We start from the raw sequence: 16807 nt of genomic DNA, 5'->3' as shown, positions 1-16807 counted from the left end.
ATTGAAAGCGAGGTGCAATTGAGGTGCAAAGACAATAATTGCGAGTTTTTTAATCTTTTCGTCTTCACTCGAGCTTTCAATTTTTGCACAAATACCTCTTGATAAGATTGGAAATTCCAGGTGCTGTACTCTCCTCTTCTGATGCTGGATGCTCCACTTGGATCTCCTTTGGTAGATGGTATATATATCTCCTTTGGTATATAGCTGCAGACAGGGTATTGCACGACCGACTCGGTGATTTTCAGTTTGTTTGTTGTATTCTTTGCACACACGTCGCGGTTAATTTGGCAATTTAGCTGTAGCACATATGCATGTACATAGGTATGATAGATTTTGGCTATTGATCTATTCTCCACTGTGTCACTGTCACTTTTGCCTTCCACTTTTAATTAATACGTTTAATTTGCAATTAAACGGGTGGAGGGCGCCATGAAAATTTAGAATAGTTTTTCTAAACAAAAGAGACCGAAAAACTTGGGTGACTGCAAATTATTGTATTTTACGACGACAAAAAAAAAGGATTGCGTGCGTTCGTTTCAATAGATTTTTCTCGACTTTTTTCATATATTCAAAACAATTTCTTCTTCGCCTATCTTACCTACGGTGGCAATGCGGGGCAAATTCGCCAAGAGCGAGAGAGCGAGCTTTTATTGCGCTCCCGCTTTGCCCTAGCCTAACTTACACTAGACTTCATAAAATTCGTTCCTAATAACAATTATTATACGCCAAATGGCGCTACATGCTTAACATTAAATAAATAAAGTATACATATATAATTTTTGTGTAACATCGAAAACATTTCTAAGAGTTATCAATGCACAACGTTCTAAAATGAAGTAAATTGAACTAAACATTGCCTCATTTTTCGTTGAAATCGGGACTTGAATCGGTGACTACAAAACTGAAAAAAATACCCAGAATCAAGATTTATAAGTTAAACTTATTGTAAAAGTAAAATTCCTTTTTATTTTGTGTACTAATGAATGTCTCATGCAACATCATAGGAACATTTTCAAAAGTAAAACCGCTATATCTTTTTAACCAAGTTGCCACTTTTGATGAAATAATTAATAGGAAAGGTTGCGATCTCTGAAACACGTATGGTGATAAATGGTTTTTTTTTTTTAAATAAATGCCGTTTTAATTTAGCTCATCTGAATATGTTCAAGGGCAATGATTTTAGTTTGTAATCTACCTATGATGAGTTGCCGATGTCAATGCTTTTTCCTATTTTAATTCAAGATATTTACTGTTTTTGTGAAATGGGTCAAATTAGAAGAATCTGAGTCCCTTTATATTTAGATGAAATGTTGTCTTCTTCTTTTCAGCATTCCCTTAGAGCCACGACTTCCTCGTCGTGTAAAGATTGATGGCCTTTTTTTGAAGGCCGTCGTAAAAACCTTTTTATTCGGCTGCCAGGCACGCTCGGAGCCCGTCACACTTAGGCCGGTTTCGGTTCTTTGTGATACCGCTTGGGATCTTTTCCTCCCTGCGTTGTGAAACTTTATGTCAGCAATTATCCCATCCAGAATGCTCTTACGATCTTCCTTGGACATAGTGTAGACATCTCCGAAATGTCAGTTAGAAAGGCCGAGCCCAAGTTTTGTAGCCTCCTTCTGCTGAGAGCTGGACAGGAGAAGAACAGGTGTTCCACTGTCTCCTCCTCTTCCTCGACTCACATCTGCGGCAAAAATCATTGTGTGGGGCACCAGCTTGTTAGCGTGTTAGACGATGTTTATGGTTCCAACTGGTTTTTTGGGACTCCTCGAGCCATTCGTCTCTGTGAGGGATGATTGTGTTGAAGGGAGTATCTGTGTACTCGCTTGAAACTTGGTAGTCCGTTTTAGCAGGGAAAATATTGCTGTTGTTTAGTTTGGATGAGTGACCTATGCGCTGTGGCACCCATTGGTCGGAGTCTCTAAGACGTATTGCTGCCATTTCTGCCCGCTCTTTTCCTGCAAGGTCAAGGATCTGGAGGCATAACATGGCATTTAGCGCATCATTTGGAATGGTGCGAAGAGCTAAACTGATTCATAGGGCGGCAGTTCGCTGAACTTTTGCCTAGTTTGTTTGGTGATCGCCCTTTTTGATAGGGCCGGCCACCACACCGTAACTCCGTAGAGAAGTATTGGTCTAACTATTGCTAGATATATCTATTGGACTATACTTGGGCTCATACCCCATCTTAGCCCAATAGGTTTTTTGCATGTGTAGAGTGAGTCGTTGCCTTCTTCACTCTGTCTTTGACATTCAGGTTCTAGTTAATTGCGAGTTGCGTTTTTTGAGCGATTTACTCGCAGGCCGCGCGATTCTGTCCATTCCGACAGTAGCGCTAGCTTTGCGGTCATTAAGTTGCTGAGTGTTTCGGGGGCATTTCCCGAGAAGATAATTGCGACGTCTTCCGCGTAAGCCACGAAGGGAAGGGGTTCCAGGTCGCATAGAATCTTGTTGACTGCTATGTTCCAAAGAAGAGGAGACAGGACACCACCTTGCGGGGTGCCATTGTTGACATACCTTGACTGGGCGGACGATCCTATCGATGATGTCACCGTCTTGCATATGAGAAATTGATCAATGAGCATCAACAATTGACGGTCCACCCCCAGGTCAGCCAGGACTTCTGTAATGATGCCCCGGTACAACGTTGTTGAAGGCTCTCTCATTATCGGGAAAGGCTATTTGTGATTATTCTTTGACATGCAGAGATTTATCTACCGCTGAGATTATTTCATGAAGTGCCGTTTCCGTGGATTTTCCTTTCCGGTAGGCATGCCGTGCGCCTGACAGCATCTGAGGGTGTATAGTTGTCCTCCGTTGTAGCCCGACAAGACTCTCAAAAGTTTTGAGGAGAAAGAACGATAGGCTGATTGGTCTAAAGTCTTTTGCAGTTGAGTGCGAGGCTTTTTCCTGCTTTGGGAATGAAGACTATCTTTGCCTTAAGCCATGTTCGCGTGATTGTACCCACAGCCAGTATCTTCCTGAAGATACCTTGTAGCCAGTTGATGGCCGTATCCCCGGCCTTCTGATGTTGGGCCGGGATTACCTGGTCCGTGCTGGCGTTTTGAATGATTTGAAGCTGTTTACTGCCCAGCTTATATTCCGTTTTGTAAGGATGTGATTCATCGATGTTACCAATCCTCTCTAGCGAGGTGTGCCGGCTCGATGGTTGTACACCCGAGTAAATGCGTGTCGAGTAGAATGTGTTCTTTTAAGGTAGTTTTCGAAAGGATCTTGCGTAGCCTTCCGCCCTCTGACGTTTTGCTTAGCTTTTCGTGTTTTTTTTAAATAGTGCCAGACTGAATTTAGTGTCCGCCCAGTGCCTTTCCTCCTTCGCGCTTTCGGCTCTGTTGAAGGGAGGCCTGCAGCTTTTACGTAGGATGTCTATTTGTTTTGATCACCAGGGAGGTTTCTTTTTCCCCCCTAGGATTGTTAGAGGTGCACGCTGCAGTGAAGGCCTTGTTGCATGCTTCTGTGAACCTGTTCATTAGTCGGTCTAGTTCGTCCTTTGTGTCCAGTCAGTTGTGTGCTTTATAGGGGAGTAAGTCCTTCAGGGCTGTACTATGTTTTTCCCAGTTTGGTTTTCTGGAGTAAAGGTAGTCAGTGGGCTTTGGACTCTCGGAGGATAGTACCGTCTCGATGTACCTGTGGTCAGAGAAGAAATGGTCCTCAAGGACTTTCCAACTCTTGAATATATCTAACAGTTTGTATGACACTAAGGTGAGGTCAATAACCTCCTGCCGATTTTTAATTATAAAAGTGGTGCCGTTGACCCGATTACACATAAATAAATTGGAGTAAGAATAAAGCTGAAAAGTGACTCACCCTTTACCTCACTCCGAGGTACCCCATTGGGCGTGCTGAGCGTTGGCATCGCAACCTATTATTAGGTTTATGTCTGACCTCTCGCTGTCGCTGGTCGTTGGTCGCGAACAAGGTCGTTGGGACGATCAGCTCTAGGCTTGCCGCCGTAATGTCGCTATCGCTATAATTATGGAGCAGAAAAATATATTTTTTTTAGCTACAATCATCTTGTACTCCTTTGTCCCTAGTCCACAAACCTTGTCTCCCACTATTGAGTGGAGATTGATCTGAAGGAGCCTTAAGGACATCCTTAGAGTTCTCCCCCACTGTAATGTTGGCGTCTAGGTCGTCTTCGACTTCCTCGTAGTGACACATCGCCTCGAATTCTTGCCCCAGCGTGCTGTCGGTGGAGTAACCTTCCAGGTCTGTCTCCGTCTCATCGTCGGGTGCTCGTGGGCCCGGGCTGCTTCTCCAGCAGCTCGAAGCAGCGGTCGGCCAGTGCCGCTTCAAGCAATTCTACTGGTTCCTTGGGATCCTTAAGTCCGCGCTGCCTTTGTCCAGAACGCCAATCAGCGTCCTCTCTCTGGCAATCTGCGCGAATAAGGTATTTGACAGTACTCAAACGGTTCGGTGCTGGCCCAGGAGTCTCCCGCGAGCTTTGGCTGAGGGCTCCCTTCTTCGGCGCTTCTGTGGCATAGTTCGGCAGCACCTTCGAAACCCACTGAACCTTTTTCAGCCACTTGTCCGTTGGGCTGGACATCTGGCTTGCGTTTTGCCGACGAAGTATGTTGCCAGCACTCCTTCTTTCGGCGTATTTGTCCGTTTTGGATTGCACGCTAGTCGATGGTAGATCAGCTGCAGGATTGCATTGCCACTCTGCCAAGGTATCGGTTTTGGAAGGCTATTTAACACACACCCCGGATCCGGCATAGGACCATTTTGGGTTCGACCTAGTGTCTTTCGCCGCGCAGGTTTTTTCTGCTGTGTTGCGGGTTGGACCAGGCATTTGGGCCGCTGCCTTTCACAGTTTGGGATTGCTCCCTGTTGGCATTTGGGGAGTGCTAGACTCCATTCTATTTCCATGAACTGCAGAGAAGGGGTGAGGTCCGTCCGTCGGCGCAATTGGTTTTTTTATACCCGATAATCAAAATGTGTATTGGGGTATATTAGATTTGTGGTGCAAATGGATGTGTGTAACGTACAGAAGGAATCGTTTCCGACCCCATAAAGTATATATATTCTTGATCAGCATCAATAGCCGAGTCGATTGAGCCATGTCTGTCTGTCCGTCTGTCCGTCCGTCCGTCCGTCTGTCCGTCCCCTTCAGCGCCTAGTGCTCAAAGACTATAAGATCTAGAGCAACGATGTTTTGGATCCAGACTTCTGTGATATGTCACTGCTACAAAAATATTTCAAAACTTTGCCCCGCCCACTTCCGCTCCCACAAAGATACGAGAAAACTGAAAACGCAGAATAGTAGAGAATGACTATATCTTTTAGAATGCAGAATCTGAATTGGATCGTATTATTATTATAGCCAGCATCAAGAAAACAATTTCATTTTTTCTCGCCCTGTCTCTCTCTAACACACACGTAGCATAGGCGGCTTTGCTTAGAGTAAAACATTAGCGCCTAGATCTCAGAGACTATAAAAGCTAGAGCAACAACATTTTTTATCCACACTCCTAATATATCGGACCGAGACGAGTTTGTTTCAAAATTTCGCCACACCCCCTTCCGCCCCCGCAAAGGACGAAAATCTGGGGATATTCACAAATCTCAGAGACTATTAAGGCTAGATTAACCAAATTTGGTATCCACACTCCTGTTAGATCTCACTATAAAACGTATATCTCAAAATTTCGAACAAAACGAACAAATTAATTTGCAGTGGCTACGCAGCGTCCGACGACATGTTGAGACACGTTTTCTGTCTCTCTTCTCCACGCACACATCGTCGCTCAAACTGACTATGTATCGGGTATAAATGTAGAGTTGCGGTCGCCGCAGCAACTCACAACGTTCCCCCTCGTTTTGATATTATTTTATATCAAAAACTACTCCCAAACGATATCGCAAAAGGCTCACAAACGATATCGCAAAAGGCTCATAAATGATATCGTAAAAGGCCCGTTCCTATTTTGTTCCGTAATAAAAAATATTTTTAATTTTTAATATGACATGAATTTAATATATTAATATTGAATATTGAAGATATATGTATACGTATGTATTATTTAATCTGGCCTTCCGCTCTTGAGCATACTGAAAATATTTTTGTGTTGTGTGGTCAAAATCGTGATCGTCGAGCGCAAACTTATGTTTAAATGCATCTGTAGACAATATAAAATATATTAAAAATTGGGGAATTACACAAGCTAAAATAGTAAAACTTACTTCTTAGTGCTAAAGTGGTTCGAAGTCCTCTTACACACTTTTTGGAGTCTGTCCCACGCCAGGAGAAAAACTTCGCCACATCATCGCTTATATTTACTCCAAAAATGTAAAAAATTCCTTACCAAGTTATTGAAAGCGGGCTCTTCTTTAAGATAATCTTCAAATGCCTCAAAGCCCTCTAGACTGGCCAGTGGCGAACGTGGCACTGTCAATTTTACTATGTTAGGCTCTCCGCACACTCGAGCTTTTATTGATGCGACTTCACTACGCAACGAAATAAGTTGCGCCCCCTTATTTAAAATAAGTCTATTGAGCATGAAAATGTTTAAATGCATTACCATAATTATTGGACCGATTATTTGGAGCCGTATTAGATATGTCTGAAAATATATTAAAACGAAAGCGCAAGGTAAAGCCGAAGGAAAGTCACTCAAAATGTTACCTGTTATTTAAGTATTTTCCACTACCATTTCCTCAAAATTAAAATTGTATTGGTAAGCCACTTTTGAAAATCTAAAATTAATCAATTAAAGGAAAGTAAATGTGATTTCCACAATCTTCAAAATGAAATGTTTTTCCTGATATTTTTTCTATATCATGTTGCGATATGTTCGAGTCGAAATTTAGTACTTTTGAATAGAAAATGCCCACATACATAGGTAGAGTTTATGGGAGAAGTAAAGTATGCTTCTAGACCAACTACTAGTTGGCTATGACAAATTTTATTTTTTATTTCAATTATTTCATGTTTAATGTTTAATGTTTAGAGTTCAACAATGTACAGTTAAACTGTATAAAAATAGGAATGTACAAATTATAAAATTATCATAATACAAGGCAGAAGAAAGTTAGATTAAATTTTTCATTAAAGAAGATTTTACTTTAGGGCGCAAGTATCAAAGGAAAAAAGATGGAAAAATTTGTTGAAGTCGCGGCAAAGGCTACGGAAAGATTCATGGTCAGAGTAGTTTGAGTAGTTTCCTAGTCGGGAGGGATGGGACAGCAATGCTGATAAGGCTAATGAGGGCCGAGGATTCAACCTCGCCTAGAAGAAGTTTGTGGAGAAAGAGAATTCCATGACAAGTCCTAAGGCTTTCAAGCGAGTGCAAGTTAATGAGACGCAGCCGACTCTCATAAGAAGGAAGATGCCGAGAGGGTCCCAATTAAGTCCGCGCAGGGCAAAGATAAGGAATTGTTTTTGAACGGACTCAAGCATATCTTGATATTTTTGGTAATGGAGAGACCAGATACAGGAACCATATTCCAAGATAGGCCGTACAAAAGACACGTAGAGTAGTTGAGTGGTATAGGGGTCCATCCTTTACGAAAAAAAAGAGTTGCTATTTGTTCTATCAAAATACCAATGCTTATATGAAATTTTACCATTGGATCCGTTAATATTTAAAGTTTTTTCTTTGGGTACAACTTTTGAAACACTGCGCTCTACAATTCGGTTGTATAATTGCTCCAATGAGTAGTTCGAATTTATCACCATATTTTTAAGATGGCCCAGAAAGTTTTCGAACGTAAATGAGCTTATGGTCTGCAGAGAACCATATTGACTGGTTTGTTTGCTTAAATGTGTAAAGCAATGGAAATTTAAAAGTGAGCATTGCGTTCATATAGAAAGACGGCACTTGACTTACAAAATCATCCAGCAAGCTGGATGCAAGAGAATTTCGCGTGAAACAATATTCTTTGTGTAGAAGAAGTCTTATCGCTAAGCTTAGCAGTAAAAAATGATTATACAAGCCGGTATCTAAAATGCCTTTCAATGCTATTGGTCCAGTATATAATAAAAAGGTTCGAAACTCAGTGGCTTTAAATCGGTCGAGATTATCTAGAGATTATTAAGAGACATAAGTTTATTATTAAGGGAAGCTATGGAGTCCCGTTTCAAAGAAAATTTATGACCTTTTGCTCTTACTAAAGTCCCTAGGACCGTTTTTATGACGTAAAGACAAACTACGTGCATGTAGTCTAAGGGAAACTGATTTACCATATCTATTGGCATATTTTCAAGAACATGTTTGCCTTGGATGTTGTGGTTTTCAGGTTGAATACGATTTCGGAAGTTATCATTGGTTCGTGGTAGGTTAATTGATTTCTTGAAAATTTGACGGTTACAGAAAGTTTCCCCTTTCTGAATGCAATAGTTGCAAGAATAAAAACCCGAACGATATTTCACAGCCAATATAAAAGCGCGGGCTGGCGCATCGCATATGATTGCTCTCATAGATATTCGGAAACACATATCTTGAAATATCATCCCTTCCTTTATCAATTCTCCTAACTCGCAGACAAATTCTTGCAAATAAAGAATCCTGGCTTCGAATTACCTGCAAATATTCCAGCTACCAAAACTGGCTTTGTGCCATTGACGTTAATCAAAATGAGCCATGCTTGCATTCTAGAACTTTTACATAGCGGAAGACCGTATACATTAATATTTAAACTTATTTTCGAAGATAAATAATTAAAATTCGTAAGGAAATCTGTTAAAGAGTTTTTAAATATTAAGCAAGGCATTGCCTGCCATATTGCTGAAATTATTAGCAGACAGCCACCTAGCTAACCGATTAAGTCAGTTGAACTGGAATGTTCAGTAAATGGAAATTTATTACTTTCGCAAAGTAATGCATTTTGTTGGAGTTCGGGTTCCGAAATATTCAATTTAACCTCAAAATCTCCAGTAGCTCTTTGCACATGTCGAGCCTCTCCGATATATGTTCGTCTTTTTCTTTTGTAAGACATTTTATTTCTTTTATTAATAACGTACTTACCTATTGGTAGAAATTTCTATTAAATTCGTAAGAGATTGTAGAGATTTTTAACTTAGTACTGCACAATTCGACGAAAATAATTGAAATGCCGGCGCAAGTAACGCAGGCTTTATTTGAACTTGTTTTTAATGCTGGACACATGTAGAAAAGAAAAACACGAATGACTTCTAGACCACTAATCTATCGAGACGTGAACAGAGAGCCGAAGGAGCATTGCCGGACTGAAGGCACATGAAGGCTTGCTGCTTTTTTTTTTGGCTTTCGACCGGCAGCACACTTGCAGCGCACTTTCCTATTGTAAAACTTCCGCTTGCGAGCTCGTTTGCGAGCGTTTTGCGACACAAGAAGTAGAGCTCATTTTTGGCTCGCTTGTGAGCTCGTTTGCGAGAGTTTTGCGACACAAAACCATGTCGCTCGTACACAAGCTCGCTTGCGAGCTCGTTTGCGAGCGTTTTGCGACACAAGAAGTAGAGCTCATTTTTGACTCGCTTGCGAGCTCGTTTGCGAGATTTTTGCGACGCAAAGCCATACGCTCGTACACAAGCTCGTTTGCGAGCATTTTGCGGGACTCTCGCAAAAGGCACGTTTGTTTGTTTGCTGGGTAGTTCACTTAGTAAGTTAAGTACTAATTATCCTCGCATATTAGTCTAACAGGGGCAGCGCCCCTCGGTCTTTTGGGCGGGAGGAGCCTTCCACTGGTGTCACACGGGCCACTTGATGGTGCAGTAACTGCATAGCCACTTGAAAGATGCAGTCAGTGCATATCAACGTCCAAATATAATGTTCCAATCTTCGTTCTTGGATTCTTTTCCTGGCTATTGATGATGAGCAAAAATATTTATTCTTTATGAGGCCGGAAACGCTTCGTTTTTGGTGTTACACGCATCCACCACTAATCTTATATATCCATATACTCTTAAAGTATCTGGTATAAAAAATCAATGTTGTGTCAGCAAAGGAAAACGGATCTGATGTGCTTAAAAATATACTGCGCTCCACTGTTTTTTCTCGGCGGACCATTGTGCGGGAATCAAATTCATACTGTGTTGCTTACAAGTTGGAAGCGGAGAGTGCCAAAATGCAATAGTTTTTTGTGTAACCATATATAGAGCTATCTTTCTCAGATCCCTAATGAGAAACAATGAAATAACTAAGAATAAAAGGAGAGCCGCGGCCCTTGTCGCGTCTCACAATGTTCCCGCTTGTTTTATTACTGAATTTTTGACAACTACTTTAGTCATAGACTAATTATAAAATGTTTACTTTTAATATTGTAGATAGAAGTTTACTACATAGGATTTAAATGTCGAAAACAAAAGATTACAATATAAAAAAAGCGGGACGTGGCTTTCATCTGGAGGAAAAACTACAAAAAGACAATAAAATTCAAGGAGCTGTTGAAAGCTTTGATTTAAGCCTGGATGCTTTAGAGACTGACCTGAAAAAAGCTCTCTCAGCATATAGATCGCAACATTTGAACTTAGACGAACAAATCGAATTGGACAGTTATTTGGTATACCTAACCACCACATTATATTGGATGCATTTAAAGTTACAGGGCTCAGATGTGTCTAAGGTAAAGTTATAATATTTAGTACGTATATTTAATAACTTAATATATTGAATTTATGGTTTCAGCATGGTATAATACATGATTTGGGTCGCGCAAAGGAAATCCTGGCTAGAAGCAAGGAATTAAATACCTCACTCGAAGCTCCTCGCTTAGATATGCCGGCTACCAAGCGATTTATTGCTGCTGGAATGCATACACGTTTTGTGGACATGGGGGGCGTTATGGTCACTGAAGAACAATACAAAAGGAGTCTTTTGGACGTTGGGAATAATAAAATAGACAAATAATTGTTTATACAAAATAAATGGCTGCAGAAATGGAACATTTTGGGTTTATATACAAGCATGTGTGAACATATGTTCTGGTTTTTTTTTTTTACCCTTACATTGGCCAAAATTTACATAAATTAAAAGTTATTTTATTATACGTTATTCGTGACGAAAAAGTTGATATTATTTTCGTGTTGATTTTTTATAAGGAAATTGAAAGTGATATTGAATACAGAAAAATTAAAATTTTTCTCTGAATATTACTGTGTTGTCCTTTCTGACACTTGTGTTTGTAAGCGAGGAAAATAGTCATGATCGTGACTCTGCTCAGTCCCTTCTAGACTCATTATTTTTCTGAATGTATACATTAAGCAAACCGACACGACAGTTAATCATATAGCTTGCTAATAAGTCACAATAGGCAAAATAGCCAGTCTAGCGAAATAAAATTAGAATTTTAAAATGTAAATATATATAGTATATGTATATGTATAGCCAATATAGTATTTGGGCTATTCATAATTTTTGTTTAATATTTTTTAGGTTTTCGGTCAGCTGTGAGCATTTAAAGGTAACATATGTTTTCGTAGGTACATCACAGATCGGTATTTTTAACACAGAACAATTTGGCTTTTACGAGTGTGAAAGAGAGGGAATGAGTAAACGCGTGGCTACGCTATCGCAGCCACTGCAATTTGATGTGGCTTCGGCTATAATAATAATTTTAAAAAAATATTTGTTCCAGCCAGTATTTCCAGTAAATTTAAGCATTTTTATTGTATGAGCAGAGTGAGCCGCCTATGTTTTGCAAGCGTTGATGTTCTGCAGAGCTGCGGCGCTCTCCCGCGAAAGGGCCTCTCTGCCGCCGCCACATCGTTAATTACCTTGCTGTGCCGCCGCCACTGCGGAAATCACATTTGATCAGCCGCCTTCGTCTGTTAGTTCCATGCTAACCCTCTGCGCATCGGTTGCGTACCTCTTACCTATCTGGCCCCAGCAAGCAATCGGCTTCAGCTCAGCCACAAAATCAAATAAATTATAAAGTTTAACCTAGTTCTCTTTTTTATTTTGAAGACAAATAGGTGCCAAAAAAGCTTATATGATCGGCGAATCCTTCGCGGGAATAAAATCAATAAGCTGACCGCCGCGGAAGTCAAGGTGCGCCTTGATATGTTGGCAGAAATTCGAGAGGAATTCAATAAGGCCCATAATGAATTGGAGGCTCTCGATCAAAACGAGATTGGGAGTGAGCTGCGCGAAAACTTCGATACCCTTTTCATATCATTAAAAGCTGAGTTGCTGGCTGCTGTTGAAGTAAGCCAGTCACACGCCGCTGCCCATTCAACGGCTTTGGATTCGGTTCGATCGTTGGAGCTCTTCAGTGCCAATAATCGTGCGGCTCTGGATATACTTAATAAACGCTTTAATAACAAAAGACTTGTTTTCCAGGCACACATCAAGAAGATTCTTGGGCTAAAGAGGGTAGACTCGCCTTCTGCTAAAAGGCTTCGGGAGTTTTCGGATGCAGTCAATTTACACATGCGAGCACACATCGTCGGATGCTATACCTACTGTTCGGAGCAGAACCCAGCCCAGACCCATTAGCTGCTTGCCAAATAGCACCTAATTCTTGGCCCTCAGCCGCTTATTTTGTTTGTTACTTATGTCTATGTCACTCATTTGTTTGTTAAAGCTTTGCGCTTGCTTGCCCTGCTAAACGCTCTCTGTCAGCTCGCTCTTCGATATCTCCGCTTTGCGTCTGCCTACCGACGTCGGCCGAGCGAAGCTGCGCTTAGCGATCGGAGCGGCAATGTAAAGGGCAGGCAAGCCACACTTGCAATTTGGATGTCACGCATTAAAGAACAAATCGTAATTTTATTTCTGCGCCGAGTTTTATTTAATTCGAAATACTTAGTCGGCCGATTGGGGATAAAAAACATGATCTCCACACCTACCGCAGAGGAATTCTACGAATTCTTGCAGCAATGCTGCCAGAAAATGGAGCGTTTGGAATAGGCGGTAGGCATCATAGTTTGCTGCACTTCGATAGTATACAGCCCACAACACAAAGCTGGCCGTTCAACCAGAAACTCTTTCCGTTGCTCAAAATTCTGCTAGCAGCTCGCCTCTATATTCGTCTACCTCTCTTGCTGCCCAAGGTTTTCACTCTGATGTTGTGCTTCTGGCGGTTTAGTTCCTTGTAGTGGCATCTTAGATTCAGGATCGCAGCTGCATCACATCCAGGTTCGCCCAGCAGCTTCAACTTAGGAGAACTCAATCGTCTGCACTTGTGTCTGGGCTGGGCGATACCAGCGTTTCTACTGAGGGATCTACTATAAGCATTTGTATGTATTCTCGCACCTCTGCTTACACAACTACGCTTACTGCTCTCATCGCCCCCGATTACCGATTCTCAACCAAGTATGACAGTAAATGTATCTGATTGGAGTATTCCATCTAACATTCAGCTCGCCGATCCTGCATTTTTCAATCCTCAACGGGTTGATCTCCTCATTGGTTCGAGCGTTTTTTATGATCTCCTCTGCGTAGGGCAAATCATCGATGGCCTGCTTCTTCTGCAGAAAACCCGTCTTGGGTGGACAGAAGGTATCAAGCTCGGCGCTTTTGGCCACGCACAATTGTCCAGATTCGATAGCTGAGATGGAAGCAAGGTTGGATAAAACTCTTCGTATGTTTTGGGAAGTCGAGAATTGTGTGGAGGCTGGTTTGAATACCAAAGAAGAAGACGATTGTGAAGCACATTTCGTAAGCCACCTTTCACGGTTGCCATCCGGGGAGTATGCAGTTCGTCTGCCTTATGCTGAGGCTGGAGCGAAAACTGGAGCGTAATCCTACACTCAAGAAGCGGTATTCCGCCTTTATGAGGGAGTACATTGATTTGCATCATATGCACCAAGTCAACCCTGATTCCCGTAGCCTCTGCAAATATTTCTTGCCTCATTACTGTGTCCTAAAGGAGGACAGTACGACGACAAAACTCCGTGCCGTTTTCGATGGATTCGCAACTACATCATCTGGATATTCTCTAAATGATGTGATGATGACAGGCCTTGTTATTCAGCCTGCATTGTTTAATATATTGATTCGCTTTCGAACATATCCAGTCGCTCTCACTGGGGACATTTGTAAAATGTACCGCTGCGTATGAGTGTCTCCACCCGACAATTTGTATCAGTGCATCCTTTGGCGAGATTCCATCCAGTCCGACGTTCAAGTCTACACATTGGACACAGTCACATACGGGACGAGGGCCATCGACGAGCGTGAGTCCTACCCTCTTGGCTCAGCTGCTCTGCGGCAGGAGTTTTACGTGGATGACGTTATTTCGGGTGGTAATTCGGTCGCACAGGTCATCGAGAAGATGCACCAAACATCAGCTTTACTGTCCCGTGGTAATTTTAGACTAAGGAAATGGTGATCCAGTCACCAGGAAGTACTGGAGGGAACCCCTGAACATGACATAGAGAAGTTCCTAAAGTTTAATGATAGCCAAAACTCTCGGCTTAGCGTGGGACCCTGCTTCGGATCAGCTGCTTTTTGCCTTGTCCGCACTGGACACGAACTCAAAGCGGTCGGTTTTATCTACGATTGCGCGGTTCTACGACCCTCTTGGATTGATAAATCCAGTCATTGTCAGGTGCAAAATCTTCCTTCAGTAGCTTTGGAAAGAAAATTTGGATTGGGATGAAAGCCTACGATCAGCGTTGCATTCAACTTGGATAGACTTGAGAAACAGTTTGGCAAGCATTTCTCGGATCTCATTTCCTCGCTTGGTTCTTCGTTCTAGTGTGGCTACAGAAGTTCACGGATTCTGTGATGCCAGCTTAGAAGCATATGGCGATTGCGTATATGTCGTGTCCAGGGAAGCCCAGTCTTCGAGCCACGTTTTGTGCTCAAAGTCGCGAGTGGCGCCACTAAAGACCATATCGATTCCTAAGCTGGAATTAAGTGGAGCCCATTTGCTTGCGAAAATCATGCAGAATGTAAAGGGCATGGGAATCTTTACAGGTCGGTTCTATTGCTGGTCGGATTCGACAACAGCATTATCTTGGATAAGGGACGAGCCAGCCAAATTTCAAGTTTTCTTGGCAAATCAAGTGGCATCAATTCAGGAGCTGACGGCAGCCATGGAATGGCGCTATGTTCCCACATCTTTAAATCCTGCTGATATTCTCTCGAGAGGCTCGCTTCCCAGCCATCTTCTTGGACGTTGACATGCAATGACTGCATCTTTCAAGAGGCGATGCAGTTACTGCACCGTCAAGTGGCCCGTGTGAAACCAGCAGAAGGCTGTTACGCGCGGATCCCAGGCAAAACACAGCCCTCCTCCCTCCCAACCGACCGAGGGGCGCTGCCGCATGACGCACGGTGAGTAGCTGAACCGAACACGAACATGCAAGAAAGATAGCTATTAGACTAACATTCGAGGAAAATTAGCACTAAACTTACTAAGAAACTAAGCATGCAATCAAAATACAAATACGACTACAATTACTAATTACTAGAAAGGTGTGTAAGGATTAGTAATTTAATAAGAGGAAGAGAATTAGTGGTGGATATAATATGGTAGAGGGAATTATAATCCGAGCATAAGACCCTAAACGGTTCATGCAAGGAATAATTCGATCTACAAAGTGGAAGGAACAACGGTATAAAATTTCTAGTAAGTCTAATAGGTGAAGTTTATGCGACCCAATAGATCAGGGCTGTCTATGTCACCCCTGATCAAATTGTGCATAAAAAAAAATAAATCACACCAATCATTTTTCTACGGTTAACTAAGGATGGGAGGTTCACTAATAGCAGTCTACTAGAGTAAGATGGGAGTCTCACACCCGCATCCCAGTTAAGGCCCCGCAGAGCAATGAGTAAACAGTTTTTCTGTACTGATTCTGTACGGTCCTGGTATACTTTGTACTGAGGGCACCATACACAGGAGCCGTATTCTAAGATCGGACGAACAACCGAGGTATAGAGAGTCTTTGTTATATAGGGATCGTCAAATTCCTTTGACCACCTCTTTATAAACCCAAGCACGCCCATGGCCTTATTTACCATGGTAGAAACGTGTTCGGAAAACTTTAACTTGGGGTCTAACATAACACCCAGATCATCCACCAGGGTAATTCTCTCAAGAGAACCACCAAATAGGGTATAGGGAGCCAACAAAGGGCTAGAACGATGAAATGTCATAACTTTGCATTTCGTGGCATTAAGGTGTAACAAGTTTGCACAGCACCATGACTGAAAGTTATTGAGATCGGATTGCAAGCGAGAATGAAATGAAATGTCCTTATACTGGACACAGAGTTTAACATCATCCGCATACATATGTAGTACTCGAGAGTATTGTTGCAGCAGACGATCGTAATTACCCTATCGTAGCGTGTGCGATGTTGTGAGCAGAGCTTTTGCTCTCACACGCCGCGCTCTTGTACTGCTCTCTGCGCATTCAAGATCGGCTCGACGGTGGAGTCGGGGAGTTTTGCTATCTCTGGCTGCGACCAGTCCAATAAATGCTTTGAAGTCGAGCACTTGTTTTATTTAGTCATAAATTACCTAACAATTTAACGTAAAAAACCGAAACTAGAGCCCGCTGGACCGGAGTCATCACAACATTTGTTTTGGAAAAACTCTTCCGAATTTTCATTGGCGCCCGAGCAGGGACATCGGCATCCAGCATTTCGTGGAAATTCGCACGACAAACCAGTGACCTACAGTGCATCTTCGTTGTCTCGGCACAAGTCATTGGTTTTTTTTGTTCTGTTGCGAATAGAGCTCTAGCTGGCTGGTTTTGTGCGACAAATTGGATTCATCTTTACTCAACAAAAAAGGAAAGTGTTCGGCTAATCTATGCCGAATTCTCAGGTATTTAGTGCGAAAAAATTGAGTGCTAGAACCAAGCCACCATTTTGTGCGCTGTGTTTCTCTATTTGGCCACTGATCTCAATTTCATTGGCACC

At 42.1% G+C, this 16807-nt stretch overlaps 2 long non-coding RNA genes across 5 annotated transcripts; one reads left to right on the top strand and one right to left on the bottom strand.

Annotated features, from left to right (window-relative positions):
- Nucleotides 1–5984: 5984 nt before the first annotated feature.
- LOC117195347 lies at nt 5985–6881 on the bottom strand. 4 transcript variants are annotated; one of them, XR_004475062.1, is made up of 4 exons: nt 6641–6881; nt 6321–6578; nt 6199–6268; nt 5985–6134 (listed from the first exon to the last, which is right to left on the bottom strand). It is a non-coding gene; the product is annotated as an uncharacterized LOC117195347 (long non-coding RNA). The 4 variants fall into 4 exon arrangements; XR_004475063.1 differs by having other exon boundaries at nt 6199–6246; XR_004475061.1 differs by having other exon boundaries at nt 6199–6462; nt 6537–6578.
- A 3360-nt stretch (nt 6882–10241) lies between these two features.
- Nucleotides 10242–11004, top strand: LOC117195346. Its single transcript, XR_004475059.1, has 2 exons — nt 10242–10557; nt 10620–11004. It is a non-coding gene; the product is annotated as an uncharacterized LOC117195346 (long non-coding RNA).
- Nucleotides 11005–16807: the final 5803 nt, after the last annotated feature.

Source organism: Drosophila miranda, unplaced genomic scaffold (assembly GCF_003369915.1).
Source record: "Drosophila miranda strain MSH22 unplaced genomic scaffold, D.miranda_PacBio2.1 Contig_AX_tr2_pilon, whole genome shotgun sequence".
Classification (NCBI taxonomy): Eukaryota; Metazoa; Arthropoda; class Insecta; order Diptera; family Drosophilidae; genus Drosophila; species Drosophila miranda.
The sequence above is the reverse complement of the archived record's forward strand: the minus strand, read 5'-3'. Positions and strand labels throughout refer to the sequence as shown.